The sequence below is a fragment of the Arvicanthis niloticus genome, chromosome 3 (assembly GCF_011762505.2).
Source record: "Arvicanthis niloticus isolate mArvNil1 chromosome 3, mArvNil1.pat.X, whole genome shotgun sequence".
In the NCBI taxonomy this organism is placed as follows: Eukaryota; Metazoa; Chordata; class Mammalia; order Rodentia; family Muridae; genus Arvicanthis; species Arvicanthis niloticus.
The window spans coordinates 63128001-63149581 of record NC_047660.1 but is presented as its reverse complement, the minus strand read 5'-3'; the positions used below and the strand labels follow the sequence as shown (position 1 = coordinate 63149581).

The 21581-nt window shown below is 42.1% G+C and overlaps 2 pseudogenes across 1 annotated transcript; both read right to left on the bottom strand.

The window, feature by feature from the left end:
• Positions 1-230: 230 nt before the first annotated feature.
• Positions 231-3248, bottom strand: LOC117705762 (chymase-like; annotated as a pseudogene). Its single transcript, XR_013109150.1, has 5 exons — positions 3212-3248; positions 2260-2410; positions 1125-1260; positions 679-933; positions 231-374 (listed from the first exon to the last, which is right to left on the bottom strand). The product of XR_013109150.1 is annotated as a chymase-like (transcript).
• A 2206-nt stretch (positions 3249-5454) lies between these two features.
• LOC117705605 (mast cell protease 1-like) lies at positions 5455-7243 on the bottom strand (annotated as a pseudogene).
• Between the last annotated feature and the right edge of the window lie 14338 nt (positions 7244-21581).

Sequence of the window (21581 nt, the reverse complement as noted above, 5' to 3'; positions counted from 1 at the left end):
AGAGCAGGTGAGAGAGGAGACACTTATTGCAGTCTAGAATCTGGGTCTTTATTGAGGTTTATGAAGATGGTGACTTTTAGAAACATACTATGACTTGTAAGAACTTTCTGGAAGCTCAGGGATCTGGCAAGGCTTCAGCAGGAACTACAGACAGGCCAGATGACATGGCACAGAAAACCTGCACTATTCCTATTCCAGATTTCCTCACTGGCTGGCCCTGAGCTCCAGAGTTAATTTTCCCTCAAGATCTTATTGATCCAGGGCCTATAATGGGAGATTCTGGTAAAGACAGCAGGGGGCTTTGCATTCCTATGTACATAGGATGGAATGCCTTGGGCTATCCCAGCACACAGGAGAGGTCCTCCAGAGTCTCCCTGTTAGGAGCGGGTCAGAGAGGAAACACATGAATGGATAGGAGGAGCCTCTACCTCTACCCACCCATTTCAGCTTGCAGTTAGGTCTGGAGCCTGATGCCAAATCTTAGTTTTGGGGGGCAACCTACCTATCTTTCTCATATCACCCTATGTTCTCTACACAGCTGAGTAACCCAAGATGGATACTTTGTTTCCTCACTTGGTGATTTCTAAACACTGTAATTAGCTGACAATCTATGCCCCACCCACTTCTAGAACTTTGGTTCCCAGGAGGGCTTTTAGAAAACCCTGGTAAGAGGATCACCTTGTATACATTTTGCATCTTCTTGGGGTTGCCCACACACAGCTGTGAACTGTGTCAAAAACTGGTGAAGTGTTTACAGGCTTTAGGCTCCAGGATTCTCATCTTTACTTCCTGCAGTGTGTCTGAGGCTGGTTCATTCACATTGGTTCTGCCCCAGCCAACTGCTCTGCACATTCTCCCGGGTGGGATGAAGTTGAAGTTGGCAGAGAGTGGAAGGGTTCCCACACCCAGGGTTAGCTTGGCTTTATCCTTCAACTGTGAAGGGAATGAGGGACTCTTAGCCAGGGCTAGGGGTCAGTTCCAGGCAATCATGGAGCAGAAGGGCAAAAAACCAAGTCCAGCAGGGGAATAAGAGGGAATGCTGTCCACCACAGGGCAGGGGAAATTCAGGGCAATGGGGACTAGAAAAGGTCTGAAGACGTACAATAGAGGGAGAAACTTGTTACCTTCAGTAACATTATGTCATGGAGAATCAAATAGTCATCGTATTTTGGATGAAGGAATTGTTTTTCAACCTCAAGCCTCTGCCATGTGTCTTCTTTAGGGGTTTTGTTGTGGGCTCCTAGGAGGACTGTTGTAGACCTGTTGTGAGAAAGGATGGGGCCTGAGCATGTAGCAGTTGGTAGAGTGCTTGCTTAGCAAACATGAATCTCTGAGCTTCACAGCACTGTGTAAAGTGGCATGGTGGTTCATGCCTATAATCTCTGCTTTTGAGTGGTAGACAAAGGAGGATTGGAATTTCGGGGTCATCCTTAGCTACATAGTAAGTTTGAGGCCAGTCTGAACTACAGGGGACTGTACCTCAAAAACAAACCACAAATAAAACCAATATCAGCAACAACAAAAAGGAAGGGCAAGCAGAGGCAGCAATAGCTTCAGAGATGAATGTATTTTGAGAAAAAGCTGGAACTCTTCCCTGGGACAGGATCCTCTTCCCATCCCCATTTTCTGGGGTTACCTGTGGTGTTGACAGGCTCAGTGTTTAATCAGGAGAGCAACACCAGCACTTGGGCCTAAGTCAGCTTTCAGGAGAGAAAAGGTTTGGAGTAAGAGTGTTTTCTGGAGCAAACACACTTTCCAGGGCTGGCTCCCTAGGAATTGCTGGGGAATGAGCAAGAAATAGAGGACCTGGGGGTAGTGTTAATCTTCCCTAATTTGGAGAACTTCGAATGGGGCCCATTTTCTACAGCAAGAACTAGTCAGGAAAGCAGGAAGTAGAAAGTGTCCTGTGGGCTTGTTCTGCTTTCCTTAGAAATGTTGGACTGTGGACATTGGAAACAAAGGGCAGCGTTTTTGAAAATAGCAAGGAGACACCCCCAGAAGAGTACTGGGTAGATCCTGATAAGTGAGCTATGGGTGTCTTTCATGTTTAAAGGGGTATGAAGGGGCCACACTGGAGAAACCTCTCTTGTCTCTGAGGGGAACTGCATTTATAGTGATTGAGCTCAGAGCATTGATTTAATGACATCTCTCTTGTCAGTTGACCCAGGCTCAGGATCCCTCTCAGACACACCTGCGTGTGTCCCAGGTTGCTACCCTGTGGTTTGCCTCATATTAAGGATAGGCAGCATCTTGTCTCACCTTCCTGCACAGTGAGCTGCAGTCAGCACAAAGTTTCTTCTTATCAGGAAGCCACTGCAGGTGGTCAGGTAATTCTCAGGAGTGACAATTTCCAGATAGGCCATGTAGGGGCAGGAGTGTGGTATGCATTCTGTGCCCCCAATGATCTCCCCTAGAACAGAGAACCCCAGGACCTGAGATAGGCATGGATGCTCTCTGGAGAGTGCATATACCTCTTTGTCCTAAACTCTGCTCATGGTTCTCTCAGACATCTTTGTCAGCTCCACTCACACATCCTCCTCCACAGTGTCATTTCTTTCTCTCTCTCTCTCTCTCTCTCTCTCTCTCTTTTTTTTTTTTTTTTTGGTTTTTTGGTTTTTCGAGACAGGGTTTCTCTGTGTAGCCCTGGCTGTCCTGGAACTCACTCGGTAGACCAGGCTGGCCTTGAACTCAGAAATCCGCCTGCCTCTGCCTCCCAAGTGCTGGGATTAAAGGTGTGCGCCACCACCGCCCGGCTCATTTCTTTCTCAAGAATCTAATCCCGCCTTAGATTTAGGCAGTTTCCTGCTTCTGATATGTTACCCTCTGCCTTGTCCCTGGCCCATCTTCCCTCCTGCAGCACATGTTGTTCAGGTTCTTCCTGTCCTTCCCTCTTATAGGCACAGAACAGAAAACTCACAAGGCGATCTTCTTCCCAAGGACCCATAGATGAAGAAAATGTGTCTGTTATCCTGTAATCTCTGTCTTTCTCCCAGTGGCTTTAGGATTCCTTGCTCAGTTAGCACAAGCTTCTGTGTTACTAGAAACTACCACAGCTTTAAAGAATGGGGCAGGAACATTCCACAAGAAGACTTTACTCTGAGGCTGTTGAGAAGACCTATGAGACCCATTTGAGAGTCTCAAATGGCACACTAACATGTATTGTTTTAGGAGCTGAGCCTGCAGATTGGAGAGGAGGGTCCCCAGTACTCACCAGCTTTGGTGTTGGAACCCGGGAGAAGGAGCAGCATGGAGAGCAAGAAGATGCATCCTCTCTGAGGATTTGCTCAGGACTGCTGCAGGCTTTATCTGTGGGTCTTAGGCCTTATGACTCCCAGCAGTTTGGGGAGTGGCTGAGCTGTAAACACAGGACATGTGTAGTCATGGTTTCTTCTTTAAGTTGGCTTGTGTTGATAACTGGACACTCCTCCAGGATAACACTGCTTTACTAGAGGTGAAATTGAAGGCTAGACTATTATGTCCCATATACTCAGATGGGTCCTCCCCTGTGTCTCTGTGTGGGTTAGGTGTGTGGGGACAGAATATGGTGGGATCTTACCTTTCTAGTTAGGGCAACTTGTTAAAGGTCTCCAGAATCTTGGGTTGAGGAATATCTTTGCAGTGAGAATCCAGGCTGTGATTACTACAGCCCACAGTAGAAATTGTGTTTTGCAGAAAGACTCTATGGACATATACATGTATAGACATGTACAGGGTTTGAGTTAGGAAATGGTTATGATCATATTTTGCCATATGGAAATTTCAAAAAATAAAGAAAAATGTAATATACCTAGTAGGTTTTCATTCCATTTTATTACACTACCTATTAAAACGTAAACAGCATTCTTCTTAAATAAGGATTACCTGAAATGTGAAACACATTAACTTGCATTTCTTTTTCTTGGAACCTGTGTTTATTATCTGAAGAAGAGAGAGAGAGAGAGAGAGAGAGAGAGAGAGAGAGAGAGAGAGAGAGAGAGAGAGAGAGAGAACAAACACCAAAGGTGGAAGCCAAGTCTAGGATAGGAGCCCAAGGATTTCAAGTTAGGAGCAAAGAGATGGAAGGACCATTTCCTCAGACTGTGTATGCAATTTAGTGCCATTCCATTTATATATTGTTACTTTCATAGCAACCCCATCAAATACTTAGTACTGTTTCAACTTGTTGACCCGACCTTTAGCTCTTATGTTTTAGAATGAGATCTTTCTGATTTCAGATTAAGGGTCCTTTTGCTCAACCATCTAAGGGAAAGGGTCTTGGTGTGAGTGGAGGGTTAGGGTTAGGGGTATGAGGTAAGCAACTTGCTCCACAAGGCTGGGATGGTTCTAAACTACAAACTACAACATCAGTGTCTGAGAGTTAACACCTTTTCTTTTTGTTAAAATTACTTTGGGAAATGCCACTACTATCTGTTTACAAATGTAGACTTGAAACTGAGACCATGATTATTCTGCCTTTAACTGTTAAACAAATTGTAAGTATCTGCTCACTGCTTCCCTGGACTGGAAGAAGGAGTCTAATAAGGAGAAGTCCACACAGTGCAGTGCCATTTCTCTTGGAGATCTACAGGAGGTTTAGTTCATAGGTGGGAATTTAATGGCAAGTCCTGTTTTCATCTGCTAATGCTGAGAGCTGTCCTCTGACACTGCATCTCTAGCCGGGAAGAGGAGGATCTGGAGCTGGAGAGGTCTTGTCTGGTGGCTCTGCATCAGTGAGACCAAACTCCAGAGCCCAAGGCAAGGTTTTTCTCTTGTGTGGTTGAAAATGAAGAGGTCGGTCATGTAGAACTAGGGTCCCGGCTCCACAACACCATGGTGCAGGTCCACCAGCATTGGGTTGTGTTTCTTTGTTTTGTTGTTGTTTTTTGTTTGTTTGTTTGTTTTGTTTTTGTTTTGTTTTGTTTTGTTTTTTTTGAGACAGGGTTTCTCTGTGTAGCCCTGCGTATCCTGGAACTCACTCTGTAGACCAGGCTGGCCTCAAACCAGGAAATCCACCTGCCCCTGCCTCCCAAGTGCTGGAATTAAAGGCGTGCACCACCACCGCCTGGCTTGGGAGCTCAAAAAAAGCTAATTCTGAAATGAGGTACAAGGTCCTGGCTGTCTATGAGTCTTAAGTTGGGGGATTTACTGCCTGAATCCGTACCCTCTGTCCTTGCCCCAATGCTCACATGTCTGCCTTTACTTTCTTCCTTTCTCTTCTGGAGCCTCACAGGAAGGTTTTAGGCAGTGCTTGGGCATAGGGAGATGAGACAGAGAGGGAGAATGTTAATTCCCAGTCTTGGGAGTAGTAGCCTAAGAACACAGGCATTAGTCACTGCCATAGAGAGCTGTTTGACCCACTTCCTCCATTGATGCTGTCCCCTGATATGGGGAAAAACACAAGTGTGTACTCAACGTGTATGCTGGGTTTTTGTTGTTGTTGTTTGTTTGTTTTTTTTTTTTTTTTTTTTTTTTTTTTTACATTGTGGGACTGCCCACACAGCCCTGGAAGTTATAGTCATAATGTCTACAGATTTTACAGGCCTCTTTATCTATGATTCTCAGATCAACCTCTCTCAGGGTATCTGAGGTAGGTTCTGTCATTCCAGTCTCCCCCACCCCCAATTCAGCTGCCCAGTGCATTGTCTCAGGCTCGATAAAGTCAGAGGGACAAGGCAGGGGAGTTACATCCACAGCAGGAGTCAACTCAGCTTGCTCTTTAAGCTGTTGGGAGAAGGAGAGAAGTGATGGCAAATCAGAGAAGGATGCTTGGACATGAGTCCCTTCCCAGTGGGTCCATAATAACATGGAGTTCAGGAGTGGTTTCTGACAAAAGGGACTGGACAAGAGATAATTCAAAGGCCAGATACAGGGGGAGAGTTTAGGAGGGGAGACTTCAGCAGGGCCAGATAAATAAGGGCACCTTCAGTAACATGATGTCAGAGATTGGAAAAGATGTTATAATTTTTGTGAACAATTTGTTTTTTGGCTTTTATCTTCTGTTGTGTGGATTCTTTCTTGCTCACATCATAAGCTCCAAGGGTGACAGTGAGTTCTTTGTTGAAAAAGAAAAAGCAGTGAAAAGTCATATGAGAAGGACTCCTTCCTAGGTGAGTGTCACCAGGGTCTTTCTTTTCTAGCCCAGGGCAGAACCCCTAAAGAGACTTGAGATGGACCACTCCCTTCCCAGAAGGAGAGGGTTCAGAGAAACATAGGACTGAGAACTCTCCCACACTCCACCTTCTAGGGCATGAATTTAACCTATGGCTTTGAATATGGTAGACAGACATTCTACACTTAATTACACCCCAGGCCATATCTGAGGTCTGGTGACACTGGGAGAAAACTAGAGTTCTAGTTTTTCTCCTGACTTGAGCCGTGATTAAAGCTCTGATCTCTGAAAATGGAGACCACACAGGAATGGTTCAGTGAGAGGCCTGTGCTCCCTTTTTTCCTCTCAGTGTCAGGAAAGCCCATCTGGAGATGAGCAGTGCTCAGAGCCTTCCTCAGGCCTCTGCTGCTTTGTGACTCTGGCTCCTACATTTCCTCACAGGAAGAGAAGCCTCTTACATTCCTTTACAGTGTGCAGCCTTCATCACAAATTGGTGGGTTATGAGAAACCCACCACAACTGTTCTCAAAACCTCTGTTAGTGATGATCTTCAGATGGGCCACGTAAGGTCAGGAGTGTGGTCTAGCCTCAACACCATCAATAATCTCCTTTGGAACAAAGAACCCACAGTGCCTGGTCACAAACTTGCAGGACACCCCAACACAGCATTAGCCAGGCAAGATGTGGTAAAGCTGAGCAACTGCTCTAAGCCCACCCTACATCACATGGAGCTCAGGCCCCTCTATACATCTTTGGTCTTTTCTCTCCTGTTGATCTTTCCTCCCCACTGCTCCCTGTCCACCATCATCCTTCATTCAGAACACAATGACCATTCATGTTTCTGACTTTCCACTTCATCAGACATTTCTCCACGCCCTCATCCTGTCTTCCTCAACACTAAGGAAAGGCCAGAGAGTCAGAACAGAGAGTAATTTGATGAAATGATGTGAAGGGGAATTAGTTTTTCATTCTTCCTTGACCCGCAGATTTTCCCTGGACTATTAGTTTAGGATTCTTCATCTTAGGGTATTTGTTACCAAAGATAAGAGATTAAGGTCAGTTGTTGAAAACTAAGAAGTTAGGAAGATGAAGACAAACTCACCAGCTCCAGCTCTGAAGGCAAGAGAATTACCATCAGAAATAGTAGGTGCTGCATTTTGCCAGTGGTGAGCTTCTGGTGTGTTCCTGTCCTGGCTTCTCCTTTTATAGTTCCAGTGTGGGAAAAAGTAAGGGCTGGAAAGTACAGGTCTGGCTTGGACAAGTTCTACAAGAGCACAAATGCCAGCCCAGACTACTATACCCAGCAAAACTCTCAATCACTATTGATGGAGAAACCAAGATATTCAATGACAAAACCAAATTTGCACAATATCTTCCCACAAACCCAGCACTTCAATGATAATTGATGGAATACGACAACACAGGAAGGAAACTACAACCTAGAAAATGAAAGGAAGTAATCTTCCAATAACCCCAAAAGAAGATAGCTACACAAACATAATTCCACCTCTAACAAAAATAACAGGAAGCCACAATCATTTTTTCTTAATATCTCTTAACATCAATGGACTCAATTCTCCAATAAAAAGACATAGACTATCAGACTGGATACACAAAAAGGACCCAGAATTTTGCTGCATACAGGAAACACACCTCAGTGACAAAGACAGACACTGCCCCAGAGTACAAGATTGGAAAACAATTTTCCAAGCAATGGTCCCAAGAAACAAGCTTGAGTAGCCATTCTAATATCAAATTAAATTGAATTCCAACCAAAAGTAATCAAAAAAAATAAGGAAGGAAACTTCATACTCATCAAAGAAAAAATCGACCAAGATGAACTCTCAATTCTAAACGACTACATTCCAATTGCAGGGGCATCCATATATACAAAAGAAACTTTACTAAAGCTTAAAACACACATTGCACCTCACAGAATAATAGTGGGGGATTTCAACACCCCACTCTCAGCAATGGACAGATCATGGAAACAGAAACCAAACAGAGACACATTGAAATTAATAGAAGTTATAACCCAAATGGATTTAACAGATATCTATAGAACATTTCATCCTAAAACAAAAGAATATACTATACCTTTTTCTCAGCACCTCATGGTACCGTCTCCAAAAGAGACGATATAATTGATCACAAAACAGTTCTCAACAGATACAAATATTGAAATAATCACTTGTATCCAATCAGATCACCATGGACTAAGGGTGTTTTTTAATAATGAAAAAACTAATGGAAAACCCACATGCCTGTGGAAACTGAATGATGACTTGGTCAAGAAAGAAATAAAGAGAGAAATTAAATACTTTTTAGAATTTAATGAAAAGGAAGACACATCATACCAAAACTTGTGGGCCTCCATGAAAACAGTGCTAAGAGGAAAACTCATAGCTCTAAGTGCCTATAAAAAGAAACTGGAGAGAACATACATTAACAACTTGATAGCACACCTGACTGGTCTAGAACAAAAAGAAGCAAATACACCCATGAGGAGTAGATGGCAGGAAATAATCAAACTCAGGGCTGAAATCAACCAAGTAAAAACAGAAAAAACTTTACAAAATATCAACAAAACCAGGAGCTGGTTCTTTGAGAAAATCAACAAGATAGATAAACCCTTAGCCAGATTAACAAGAGGGCACAGAGCGAGTATTCAAATTAATAAAATCAGAACTGAAAAGGGAGACATAACAAAACTGAGGAAATTCAAAAAGTCATCAGATTCTACTACAAAGGCCTATACTCAACAAAATTGGAAAATCTGGATGAAATGGACAATTTTCTAGGCAGATACCAGGTTCCAAGGTTAAGTCAGGAGCAAATAAATCATTTAAACAGTCCCGTAACCCCTAAAGAGATAGCAGTAGTCATTAAAAGTCTCCCCACCAAAAAAAGCCAAAGACCAGATGGTTTTAGTGCAGAATTCTATCAGACCTTCATGGAAGACCTAGTACCAATTCTCTTCAAAATCTTCCACAAGATGGAAACAGAAGGAACACTACCCAATTCGTGCTATGAAGCTACAATCATGCTCATACTTAAACCTCACAAAGACACAACAAAGAAAGAGAACTTCAGACCAATCTTCCTTATGAATATCGATGCAAAAATACTCAATAAAATTCTAGCAAACAGAATCCAAGAACACATCAAAACAATCACACATCGTTATCAAGTGGGCTTTAACCCAGTAATGCAGGGATGGTTCAATATTTGAAAAACCATCAATGTAATCCACTATATAAACAAACTCAAAGAAAAAAACCCACATGATCATATCACTAGATGCTGAGAAAATAGGATATTTTAATAATCCTATTAAAATGGGGTATAGAGCTAAACAAAGAATTCTCAACTGAGGAAACTCAAATGGCTGAGAAGCACCTAAAGAAATGCTCATCATCCTTAGTCGTCAGGGAAATGCAAAGCAAAAGAACCCTGAATACCACCTCACACCAATCAGAATACCCAAGATCAAAAACTCAGGTAATATAGATGCTGGTGAGGATGTGGAGAAAGAGGAACACTGCACCATTGTTGGTGGGGTTGCAAGCTGGTACAACCAGTTTGGAAATCAGTCTGGCTGTTCTTCAGAAAATTGGACATAGCATTATCTAAGGACACAGCTATACCACTTCTGGGCATATACTCTGAAGATGCTCTAACATATAACAAGGACATATGCTCCAGTATGTTCATAGCATCCTCAATTATAATAGCCAAAAGCTGGAAAGAACCCAGATGTCCTTCAACAGAGGAATGTATACAAAAAATGTGGTACATTTACACAATGGAGTATTACTTAGCAATTATAAACAATGAATTCAAAAAATTCTTAGGTAAATGGATGAAACTAGAAAATACCATCCTGAGTGAGGTAACCCAATCACAAAAGAACACACATAGTATTCACTCACTGATTATTGGATATCAGCCCGGAAGCTTGAAATACACAAGATTCAACTCAAAAACCACATGAAGCTCATGAAGAAGGAAGACCAAGTGTGCATGCTTTGGTCCTTCTTAGAAGGAGTAACAAAATACTCAAGGTAGCAAATATGGAGACAAAGGACAAGACAGAAACCGAAGGAGAGGCCTTCTGGAGACCATTTCACCTGGGTATCTGTGGGGAGCCGACAGAAGGCGGCTATCATTCTTGCATCCATCTTGAGCCATATACAAGAGACTTGATTACAATAGCCTACAACAGCTGAGCACACTCTGATAACATCTTGCTTTAGATACCCTGGATCTTCCCTTGTGTGTGAGAGACTTAAAGCTGTGATTTTGAGCCTAGACTTAAGGGCATGACTTAGAGATCAGATTTAGAGACAAGACCTAAGGGCATGATTAAAGGCGTGACTTGAAGGCATGGCTTAGAAGTGAGACATATAAAAGGCAAGAGGCAGAACAGAGAATCAGACACTTCAGAGAGAACAACTTGGAGTAGGAATTAGACACTTTGGAGATTATTAGGTAGTAGGCACTTGGCACTTGGAGGAAGAACTTGGAATTAGACATTAGGCACTTAGCACTTGGAAGAAGTAACTTGGAACTTGGAGGCACTAGGGACTAGGAACTAGGGACTAGGAACTCAAGACTTGGGACTTGGAGAGAAGAAGAGAGACTGAAGAATAAATGGGATTGAATCACACTCTGTCTGGTCTCCATTCTTCGAGTCTGTCCTCACTCTCTCTTACTGAACCCCGACCCATGGACCAGAGAAGCTTGGGGCAGTGCAGACTCTAACAATTTAGCCCCCAAGGCTTTTGGCAGTGCGGGTTCCAACATTGACAGAAAGGCCCGTGACATTTTGGCCTCCAAGTGTGAGGCAGCTTGGGCTGCAGTAGGTATCCGTCCCATGTGCAGTCACCAAAGGTAGACTCTGATGTGATTGTCAGGAAGTGCATGCTGACAGGAGCCTAATATAGCTGTCTTTTTAGAGGTCTGCCAGAGCTTGACATATTCAGAGGCAGATGCTCACAGCTAACCTTTGAACTGATCAAGGGGTTCCCAATGGAGGAGTTAAAGTGAAGACTGAAGGAGCTGAAGGGTTTGCAGTCCCATGAAGAGAGCAACAATACCAACCAACTAGAGATCCCCAGAGTCTAAACCACCAGCCTGGGAGTACTTATAAAGAGACCCATGGCTCCAGCTGTATTTGTAGGGGAGGATGGCCTTGTTGGGCATAGGTGGGAGAGGAGATCCTTGGTCCAATGGAGGCTGGACACCAGTGTGTTGGGGAATTTGAGGGTGGGGAGGTGGGAGTGGGGTTTAGGTGTGGGCACATCCTCATTGAATCAGTAGGAGGGGAGATAGGATAGGGGGCTCCGGGGGGGGGCAGGGAAAGGGGATAACATCTGAACTGTAAATAAAATATTCAATAAAAATTCTGGAAAACTGCTAAAAAAAAAAAAAAAAAAAAAAAGGAGGTGTGGACTATCATAGGAAGCCTCAGCTAGTTCCCAGGCTTGGAGCAGACAACTCAGACTCTGCATGATAGAAACTGGGTGCCCCTGAGGAAAGTTCTGCCATCAACTCTATCCTTCTGTATTTCCTTTCTTTGCTTTTTCAGAACCACAAGAGGGCTGTCTAAATACAGCAATAAGAATTAGAAAAAGTAAATTAAAGTTTTTTATTACTATGCATTGAATTTGACCTGATAACACTTTGTAAAGACCCCAAATTCTTCTGTGCAGCTCCACTTAGAGGACAGGTCTTGAGATGGTCTACACACATGGCCCAAGTTAATATTTTCATTTTGCAACTCAGGAATCAAGAGGTAGGACAGACATAGTTATCAATTGGCATCATCCCCATAGTGGTTGCCTGAGTCAGGAAGTGACACTATGATAGAAACTAGTGGAAAATTTCACAGCTGCCTCTTTTTACCAAAAAGTAAACCAGAGCCTTCTTGTACATGGATTTCTCCAAAAGTCAATGCAAATAGTGCATTATTGAACAATATAGACAAGGTCTTTCCAGGTATATCCCCCATCAGAATATCTATTTGCATCCTAGAAAACTATCATAGATCAATGTAAATTCAACTGGGTGGTGACTTCAACTAAAATTGCTCTTGGTATAGTTTTACTGTTGCTGCAAATGACACATGCCTGGCAGCTAATAATCTGGGGAATGCATCAACATGCATCATTAGGGACAGTAACATCTATTGCAGAGATCCCACTCATATCACACTGATGGTATCATGCTTATTGGACTTGGAGTGCAGGAGGTTGCACCTATTGTAGACAACTTGGGAAGTGACATTTTTTGTCTCAATGTAGCAAAAAAAAAAAAAAAATCTAACAGCATTGATTTTAGAGAAGTATCCATGGTCAGTGTTCTTTCATATGTCAAGTTATCTCTTCTTAATTAAAGTTGTTGCATCTGGCTCATCCATATCTAAGGAAGAGGCAAATTTTTCCCTGGGTATTTGGATGGGAGGTTGACTGAGAATCAAAATGCTCACACAGGATGGCTCCCTCTGGTAGCACACCTGAGAGTGGATGTTTGGAATAATCCAATCCTACTTGATGGTGTCATGGAAGATGGTGATATACAAAGTTTCAAATCCAAAATATAAACATCCTTACACTTCTAGGAAAAGACCATCTAATCTATAACCATAATAAGAAGTAGCAGCCAAAATCATATTTTTGACTCCCCTTTTGTTTTGGTAGATGTCTGTGCAATTGAAAAGAAACACCAGGGCTATCTTGACTTCATCTTGTCAACAGGCAATTTTTTTAAGTTTAAAATGTTTGTTTTACAAAAATTCATGCGGGTTTATTGTATATAAAGCACTATCATGCCTCGCTTTCCACTTCAAACTACTTTCAGTTGTATTTTACATTGCTTTGTTGGTAAGACCACATCATGTGGGGTTGAATGGAGACCTTGAGTTCTAAGCCTATGGTATGAGGTCCTAGTTTGTGGGGACATAGTACTGATCCTTACCTCTAGCCTCTGGGAATCTTGCACTTTAAAAAAAACCCTAAACACCCATAATAACAGGAAAAAGTGTCTCAGTCCTTAGAGACACTGAAATTGCTGGAGAAGGAATGGCAAGGGCAGGCAGGGGACTGGGAGGAGACTAGGATGAACTTGGTGAGTATCTTCCATTTACATTAAGAATGCCACCTGGACGATGGCACAGTCTTTCCTGAGACACCCAAAAAGCAGATGCTTGAGTGGTTATCACAGGGATGTGCACTGCTCACATACGGACAGGCACAAAAGCGGCTGCCAACTTGAGAGATTGTTTAGGAACATAATATGTTATCCAATGAAAGTCCTGTTTAAGAAGAACATTTACATTTTTGGTAATGTCTCTTAAGTTTGGGATGCTGTTCCTGTGATGCTAACTGTCGTCTGTTTTATAGTCTGTCTGTCTATCAGTTTTCATCATCAGTCCAGGCCTATCAGACAGTTTCATCATCTCAGCCTCCAATCTATTAATGGATTTCTCATTATCTGGTAGGCTGTTGGGGAGCTACACTACCACAAACAGTCATTTTCCCATGACTCTATGAATCTCATTTAGCATACTACTGTTGCTGTGTGAAGCTTCCCAGCTCCTGAACCTGTGTGACTGAGTGAATGTGCTTTGTGCTCCATCCTGTGGTAACTTTTAGGGTGGGTACCTCCTCAATGGAGGGCTCACTTGGGACTCCCCCATTAGCTCTTCAGGATCTGAAATCAAAGATTTCCCAGATATAGTTTTTCCTTGTTTGGGGATTTCCTATCTTCTGCACTCTTTCTCTTTCCTCACTCATGTGGATGTGGAGAAGCAAAGTGGTATAATCTTCATACCCTTATGAATTAGACCACAGGGAGGGCCGATAAACCAAGGCTTCAGCTCTAAGCTTGTGGATTGGAGGTCAATGGGCTCACTTAGTGTTTTTCCTCTGAAAACCTAGGCCTAAGTGGGAACAGAGAAGAACAGGGAGAAAATGGGTCTGGAAAGAGGTGATCAGAGGGTTTTTTTCTGTCCACAGGGAGACTCTAGGGACTCTTTGGGGTTGTTTTGTTTTCTTTTGTTTTGTTTTATTATTCTTCAATCCTGTTTTACAGTTTAATGTTCATCCTTCTTCTGGTCCATCCCCAACTATTTTCCATGCTATACCTCCTCCCGTATTCTCACTGTCTCCAAGAGGATGTTCCCACACACTTAGCCCCACCCTTCCAGAATTCTTCACTCCTTGGGGCCTCAAATGTCTCCAGGTTTAGGTGCATGTTAACTCACTAAGTCCAGATCAGGCAGTCCTCTGCTATATGTGTATCCAGGCCTCACATCAGCTGGTGTGTGCTGCCTAGTTGGTGGCTCAGTGTCTGAGAGATATCAGGGGAACAGATCTGTTGAGACTGTTCATGTTCTCATGGGACTGCCTTTCTCCTCAGCTTCTTCCAGCTTTTCCCCAATTCAACCACAGGGTTCCTCTGGTGACCCTCTGTGCTTAACACAGTGGCCCATGGCATTGTCAAGTATCACCTGTGTCCTTAGACCCCTCCTAAATATTCACAGGAATCCCCAGCTTTATACCTTGGATTCAGAAAACGATGAAACTCCAGCAACAACCCTCAAATGCCAAAGCTGTGTCTGGACCAGTGTCCAGCATCCTGGGTTACAGATATTTGAGTCTTAATCAAGAAATCTGGCTGCAGGAAAGAGATGACATTGCTTCCTTCCGTGAGTGTAGAGCTTAAAAAGATATTGTGTACCACCTTCTTCACCTTTTTTTGTCTCATGGTTTGTTTCTCTCTTCAGTGCTCCCATAAAGCTTGGGCATCAAACCTGTACACCAACTCTATCATAACTGCACATACAAAAGCCAGTACAGTCAGTTCTTGAAAGTCCTGCTTTTGTCTGAGAAGGGTGCCTTCCTCACATTTAACAGGCTATCATTGTGAGAAAGACCAAAAGCCTTTACCTTCTACCCTCCCTGTGCCTGGTAGAATATCTATGTTCCTGGGAAGTCCACTGTTCTCTGAGACTCCAACCAAGTCCCCTGGTCTAACTTAGCAAAGCCTCTCTACCAAGCTGTCATCTTATCTTAGAACTGTAATGACCCCTCTTCACCTTGCCCAAAGTGACTCAGAACCTACTTACAAGGGAAAGTCCCAGCATCAATATGAAAAACTTTAGAAAGGGACTAAAATGTTGAATGCCTAGACCAGTATGTTGACTCACTTCCTCTGCAGCAGGGCCAGGGCAGCTCCTCTCATATATCTCGGCCCAGAGCCCTGGTGTGAGGTTAGACTCACTAGCAATCCACTGAATAATTACTGCCTTAGTCACTTTGTGCACCTAGTCATGGAGGCAGCCTGATACCTTCTTTTTCAAAAACACAAGTTTTCACATGTACTCCATGCAAACTGCACATTCTCAACCAGTCTCACCTTCCTAACATCCCTGGAAACTCTAGGCTCTCCTCACAAATTTCTCTCTCATGTTCATGACTGTGTGCTTAGTTTTGTAACCCATTAGGGTCAACAATCACCTTATTTGTGCATCCTGGCCCCTGTGCTTCTCTGCATTAACCCCTATCATTATAAGAGGAGGCATCTCTGAGTAAGGCTGGGATTAGCCAGGCCTACAGTACCAGACATTGGCCCCTCCATCCACATGCTTTGGGTCTTGAATCTGATTACAGGGTAGTTGGTTACCATCAAAACAGAGAAGTTGATATTGCAAAGGAGGACACATCTGGCTTCACGTTTCCTTTATACTTTTTTATATTGGTTTATTCTTCCCTCCAACCTACAGTCTTTCATCCCCCTGCCTTCTTACTGCCTAAACCTGTCTACTTTGGTATTCCCTTTCTTTAGTGTCCATGATTTACTATTCTTCCACTTTGGAGTTAATTTCTGCTGTCTCTTGTTTTTTCCTGGCTTCCACATTTACTCCATGTCAGACACACAGAACCATACTTTTACATTGCTAGGAACCTCATATGATAGAGAACATGCAGGTTTTGTGCTTGGGTTACTGGGCCATCTTAGAAAAAATAAAATTGCCATTTAATCCATTTTCTTGAAATTTTTCTTTTTTTTATATACATAGCACATCTTCATCATCTCTTCATCAGTTGATGGAAAGCTAGGATGCTTCCATTTCTTAGTTACTGTGAATATGGCAGCAATGAACATGGATGTGGAGATATCCATGTCAGAGATTACAGAGTCCTTTGGATAAATGCTCAGGAGTGACTTAGCTGGAACTGTGGTAGTTTTATTTTGGCAGGATATTGGTGGTGGTGTTAGTGGTGGTAGGTGTTTTTTGAGAACTCTCCAGACTGATTTCCAATTTAACTTCACCTAGCTTACATTACAAAGAACAGTGTAAAGGTTCCCCTTTCTATCCATCCACCCTACCATTTGTTGTTGCCATCATTGATCATGGCCATTGAACTATAGTAAAATGAATCTTAAAGTGGCTTTAGTCTGGATTTCCCTTGTGGCTAAGGATGCTTTGAAAACTTTTAAAGTGTTTCCTCCTTGCCCTTTATTTTTATTCTCTTTGGAGCTTTGTGTTTGGTTCTCTTGTAGCAAGTTTTTAACCACTTTTCTTTATTTTTAATTATTCTTTACCCTTGTGAATTTCACTGAGAATTTATATTGTATAAGTATGATCATATGTGTTTTCCACACCCCCATCTAACTCCCACCATGTACTCCTTGACAAAGCCCTTCCCAACTTCATGACATAGAAGACAGAGAATTCCTGGCCAAAGTCATGGGTAATGACTCTCAAAAAACACATAGAAGAAAAATTCCCAAACACTGAAGGAGCTACTCATCCAAGTACACAGGCTTGAGGAATGCCAAAGGAACAAAATTGCATGGTGTATTATGGTCAAAATGCTAAAACTAAAAAGGTTAAAGGTGCTGAAAGCTTCAGAGAAAAGGGCCAGTCACAACACGGGCAGAGACATCACACTAATAACTACTTACCTGATGGAGACATTTAAAGCTAGAGTGAATTTCTTCTTATGACCAACAAGTCTAATTAGTGCTTCCCACTTGTGCATGGGTGTGTGTCCATCCACTAGAGGAGGGGTTCTCAGCATTTTTAATGTTGTAATACTCATGTTGTATTGACCCCTAACTATAAAATTATTTCATTATTACTCCATTACTATAGTTTTGTTGTGGTTATAAATCATAATGTAAATATCTGATATTCATGATTCTGATATATAATTTTGTGAAAAAAAACATTTGAGTCCTAGAGGGGTCAGGACCCTAAGGTTGAGAACCAATGAGGTAGAGTATGGAAAACATCCCAGTAGACATCGGTGATTTATGTCTCTCCTAGAAACCAATAGCCCTTTGGAGGTCACCTATTACATCTCAGGCATAGAAGGCCACCATTAACAGTTAATCAGTTTTGGGAATGGGATTAATTAAGATATGTTATCATGGCTCCTCAAGCTCTGGTGTGTTATCTCACCCAGGCAAGAGCTTTGCTTGCCATTGCCAACCTATGGTTCCTTACCACAGTGCTACCTTGTACCCTGTCTCTTCCCCCAGAAATCACTTCCAATTTCATATCACATTGCTACTCTGTAGGGGGTAATATTTAGAAAACTGTGCCTGTTCTGCTTGTTCCAGGGCAGCAGCCATTTTCCCACTCTTCTGGCTCTGCGGGTGCTGTTTTCTCTCTGCTCTGACACTGTACCGAGGCTCCGGCTATCTGTAAACACTGGCCCTGGCACTAAAGAGACTCTAGCTAATCCACCATGCTGTCCACAATGCTCAGCTGAGCCCAGACCATTCTCGATAGGCCCACAGTACCCGGTAGAATGAAGACTCTTAATGCTTAAAGATTATCCAATGGATTTATATATTTGGAAATGCTCAATTAACAAGATGCCCACACAATTAGAATTGTTACCCAATTATCTAACCTAGATATTGCAACTACCTTCGACTGCTAGTGACATGTGTACATCTTCGGCCATCTTCTCTCCTTCTCTTTCTTTCTTCCCCTTCCTACTTCTTTCCTCCCATCTCCTCACTCTATCTACCTTTCATATTTCCCAACAACTGAGCTTTATTGCAAATGTAGCAGGATATTATCCTCCCTCTACTCAGATGATTTTTTCTTACTCCATCATGATCCCAGCCTGCCCTACCTCTGGTACAATGTCACAACCTTCTTCTAATCCCAGACCCACCACTCCATAAGATTGATATGGGCCTAGACCACACTTGCCTCTGGTAGGACACCTTGCCCTAGTCCCCACATTCTAAGCCAGGGCTTCATCCTTTGAGATATCCCAAAATGCCTAGTCTAAGGCCACCTTATAATTCCAGTATAGTGGAGTAAAATCTCACCAAATAACAGCCAACTGTGTAAATTAAAATATTCAATTTATATCACAAAAATACAAACAAGCAAGTCCAGGATATATCTGAGAAAAATAAGATGTTAGATATCAGATATCAGAGATATCAGAGTGTGCTCAGCTGTTGTGGGCTGCTTACAAAAATATCATGCTAGAAAAACAAGTCTCTTATCAGGGCAGAGAAGCTTCAGCTTGCAAATATATGGCCCAAGAAGGCTGCAAACATGATAGCCACTTTCTGTTATGAGTTGGCTTCCAACAGGTCTCCCTTTTTAATTTTCTCAAATGGAAAGCCTGGGAAAACTTATGGAAACTGTGTCTATCTTAGTTTGGAATAGACCCTCACCCCCAGCTTCCCTTTCCTGTCTCTGGATATTCAACAGCCATTTGGTTGAGCTCCTGTCTTAGGTTGGTGATGCCTCCCAGTTAGTGGCAAGGGTCTTGAGGTGTTCTCCTATCTGTCATTGACTATCCAGTTTAGCGAGTAAGTTAGGGGCTAATTCTCATTGGTCTCAATGACAAAGATTTTATAGTCCTCTACTTCCAGCCTGTAATAATGGACCTGTATGGGTTCCATTTGAATAGTGTCTATCTGTTGTTGTACAATAGCTATCAGTTTGTTGAATAGTATGAGCCCGAGAGACTAGAGAATAAGTAACCCTAACATGAGTCACAAGATAGATGGGAGTAAAGTGGTGAGCCATGGCAAGGTACTAAACCAAGTCTTGAACCAGCCCTGTTCCTGGTCATGCTGGTGTTTGTGGTTTTCTGAGGCCCTCTCTGAACTTTTTAATAGAATTTTTAAGAATGCCTGAATGGTCAACATAAAAGCAGCACTCCTTTTTAAGGGCAGCACACAACTTCCACCGTTGGAGCAGTGAAAGTCTAAGCCTCTTCTATTCTGTAGCACTACTTCAGCTAAGGACGATAATTTTTAAGGAGGATAATGAATTTTGCAAATGTGATATAGGAGATAACATTCTTTTAGATGTAAGTTTATAGAAGTACAGAGCTGATCATATCTTTGATCTTGCAAAACAAGTGAGGAAATGCCCATCCCTGCCCCAGTCAATCCCAAATCCAAAAGAACAGCTATAGTAACCGTGGTAATGGGTTTTCTCCTGGATATAAACAATGTATTCCACTAAGTTGGGGAACCAAGAGTTTAATGGAACTACCCTGGAGGTGCTGGTGATGTTTCTTTCAGCATTGAGGACTTTCTAAGTCAGGTTATATGGCATATGCTGGTTGATCTGTTCCAGTTTGAAGGCAATTGTGAAGGAGCTTCATGTTTCCTACAAATAAAAAATAGGGTTCTCAGGGGGCTTCTCCTCCCTGGATTTGTTATTGTTGTCTATTTGTTAATCTCTGGCAGCCAGCGTGTGGCATCTGCAGTTTGGGAATATATGCAGACAGACCTCTTCCCCAGATAAGCACTGGGTTTGGCCCATTCCAGGTTAATGGGTCTTTCCAGAGGACTGTTGCAAAATTCATTTAGGTATCAGGATGCCAAAATTTATCTGCAGCAGATTCTCTTTTAGAATCCAAAGTTAAAAAATTTAAAATAAAGAGTGTGTGATAAAGGATATTTCTGGGGGATCTCGTGGTAGGGTATCATTCTCCCTTTTTACTTTTTTCAAATTGATGCTTAATGGTTTGATGTGCTCTTTCTACCATACTTTGGTCCTGTGGATTATATGGAATATTCTATTTATGTAATATTCCCAAGTTTTCACAAAATTGATGGAAACTGGAGCTTATATAACCTTGGCCATTGTCAGTCTTTATCTGTTTAGGTACACCCAAAACAGCAATTGTAGCAAGCACATATGAGTGATCACATGTTTTCTTGCTTCTCCAGTTTGTAATGTCACATAAATGAAGCCATTGTATGTACCTACACATACATGTATATATTTTTGATTTCTAAATTCACTATAAGGAGTAACATCCTTTTGTCAGAAGCTGTTTGGTGCCAGTCTCTTTGGATTTATGCCCAATGAGGAACTGTTAGAAGTGTAACACATGATCGACATTGTTTGACAATTTGCCTAGCTTGTTCTTTGGTAATTTTAAAGATGATCTTTAAAGTTTGGGAATTAAGGTGATGTAACTTATGAGCCTTTATGGCCTGATCCAAGTTAGATGGAGGGTCTGATAAACTCACTGAGGCTATACGAGTGGCTAGATCTGCCTTGGTGTTTCCCTCAGAGAGGGGATCCTGGTAGTCTGTTGTGGGCTCTCAGGTGTCTTATAAAGAATTTATACTTTCTCCTCAAAATTGATTATTGACACTGTAAAAACAAATTAGTTGCTTCTGAGGAATGCTTTATTTGTGCAGTTTCTAGCAGAAGGACAGACTGAGCTAAATATGAGCTATCTGTATAAATATTAATGACTTGATTCAGAAATGCTTGGAACACAGCAATAACAGCATGTAATTCAATCTATTGAGCTGACACAGATGATGTAGCAAAGAATAGTAATTGATCTTTAAAAGCATAAGTGGTTGTTCTTGATGAAGAACCATCAGTGAAAACTAGCAATACTTCTTTTATAGGTGCATGTGTGGTGTGAGATGAAAAAACGAATGCATGGTGATTACAAAACTGAACCAATTTATCTGGCAGATAACAATTATCTAATTGTCTCTTTACAATTCTCATGATACTCTGATTTCCAAATAACATGGTCACCACTGTTAAGACCTGCTCTCACTAGAGTATTCCAGTCACCAGGAGTCAGACACTCCTCTGAGGCAGATTTTAAGATTGCAAGAGTAAAAGGAGCAGTGATACCATATTGTGACACTACACTTTTTTTCTTGTTCCTTTTTTTAAATTTTTATTTTTTATTGGATATTTTATTTACATTTAAGATGTTAGACACTGTACTTTGTAATTATTTAATGATTTGAAATTAAACCCTGTGTGACATCCCCAAGCAAACCCTTGAGCATCCATGGTCTCTGATACAGGGAAAGCCTCAGCCTCTCCTTCCTTTGAGCGATTTGTGGCTTCATGAACTAAAGCCAGAGGCAAGGTCCATGTTTGGACTCCTTGTTGAGGAACATGAGGACCCAGAGGATTTTTGTGGGTAGCCTTGCCCTTGCAAAAAGTCTTC